Below are 2,170 nucleotides of genomic sequence, written 5' to 3' on the forward strand. Positions count from 1 at the left end.
ACACGATTGAACCGACATGGCACGCTATTGTATAATCTAACATTTAAACGTTCGTGCCGAGGAAGGGAACGGAACACGCCGGACAGGCGTTCGGGAATTTTTATTTCACCGAGATTGCACCACACGACCCGCAATCGCAATCACCCTCTATCGAGATCCATTTTTCCACTCGAGCAAACTAGCGCAACCTACTTTGCCGGATAAAACTGTAAAAACCGTTGGTTTTTTTTTTTTTTTCTTTTACCCGAAGGCCGAATAGGCACACTTGGTTACAAACAATTAATATACGTTTGTACGTTGTTCGCGGGATTAACAGTTTCAGTAACAATTTCGATTGTAGAGTATTTTTAACAGAATAGAAAGATAAAATGGAAAAACTTAACAAATAGAGAAATTTTTCGTTCGCCGAAAACGTTTCGAACGATTTACGATTACGATCTTTTCGATGATACGATTTTACGTAAGAAGGAAGAAGCATCGAGGGATAACGAATTAATCGACGTAAGGAAATGTACGTTTTTAGTTAAATCCGTTAGACTCGAGCGTAAGTTACAATTCAGTCAACGTAAGTGCAATATTAAAATTCATCTCGATTCCTTAACACATTCGAGATGGTAGGAAAAATCAAACCGTGATCGATATTGATTTTCGATAAATATAATGAAACATTCGACAAAATGGGAAATATTATAATATTTGTATATTATAAAACTAATATTTATAACTCGAAAAACGTTTCTTTAAAATTCTGTTTTTAATGATGTCTCTATAATAACTTTCTGGAATTTATGCACTCTCTTAGAAGCACTTAATAGTACTTAGAAACTACTTACGTATCTGGAAATAACTTTATAACACGCAATGACACTTTTAAACCTTCTGAAAACAGAAAACGTGATCGTGAGATTTTCAATAATCCAATATATGAAACACTTTTCACTAATCTCGAATGTGTTAATCACTCTTTTGCTTTCATTGTAATACATTGTCACTCAACACGAAATACAAGTAATAAAACGTAGCTAGAAGGTGCTGGATTTAAGTATCCAGCCGATTCTTCTATTCCCACGATAAAGATACAGAGACAAGTCTTTCCCTCGAAGTCGAGGGAGTGTCGATAAACATCACGATAATTGTATAATGGAGAAAAAGGAGTCATCGAAAAAGAGAGGTTATATCGCTCCGGATGCAAAACTCTGGAATGGAAATCTAGAAAGCATTGAACGATTCTTCGGTAGGAAGAAGGAAAAATGAGAAACTGTCATCTTTGAATTAATGCATTCTTAAATGATTTTTAAATCAAACGCCCGAGTCCAAGATACAAATCGATAAATGTCACTGGCAAGACCGATTGCAGCGAGCGTGATCGCCAACTAGATGGCACGAGCATCACGATCTACTCAATGAGATTAACACGAGTTCGCAAAACGATTCCCGCGATATTGACTATGATGAATACAACTGTCAATCGTCCAGACGCTCGTGAAACAACTCTCGTAGATGTTATTGCGCTATTAATATCGAGATATAGGCAGTATTAACCCTTTGCACTCGCCGATCGATTTTAATACAAAAATGCGGAATAAAAGTTTCAGTGACAAAAATTAACAGATAATTGTATTGTTATTATTTAGATAAAAAAACAAGAAACGATAAAAATATTTATTCACCTCTCAAAAAAAAGAAAAATAATATTACTTTCTTCTAATAGAATTAATTCCAAGGGCTAGCTAAATTCCCTAGCTTCGGAATTCGCACTATGAAAATAGAGATTGTTAGGGAAATTAGTACCAACTTGTAAAAAGAGTTCGTCCCTTCATGTTTTTCTCTTCACTCACCGATTATTACGAAGGGGGAGATATTTAAGTAAGCTTTTCCCATTTAAGCGTTGGATATCCGTTGGCGCATCTAGGCAAAGGTAAAAGCGTTGAACGAGTACCGACCCCAACTAACCTGTGATCTTGGTTGATAGTTGATCGCGGGCTTAAACCCAGCTCCATCCATAACAGCCTCGAATGAAATCCCTCGTGTGGTGGCTCCATCGTGCGAACGAACGGTAGTCACGACTTTGATTACGTACCGTGTAAAACACCGAGCGCGAGAGGAGAAATAATCAAATAGAAAGAGGGAGAGAGACTTGAACGAAACGAGAGAGAGAGAGAGAGAGAGA

Source organism: Apis dorsata, unplaced genomic scaffold (assembly GCF_000469605.1).
Source record: "Apis dorsata unplaced genomic scaffold, Apis dorsata 1.3 scaffold_263, whole genome shotgun sequence".
Classification (NCBI taxonomy): domain Eukaryota; kingdom Metazoa; phylum Arthropoda; class Insecta; order Hymenoptera; family Apidae; genus Apis; species Apis dorsata.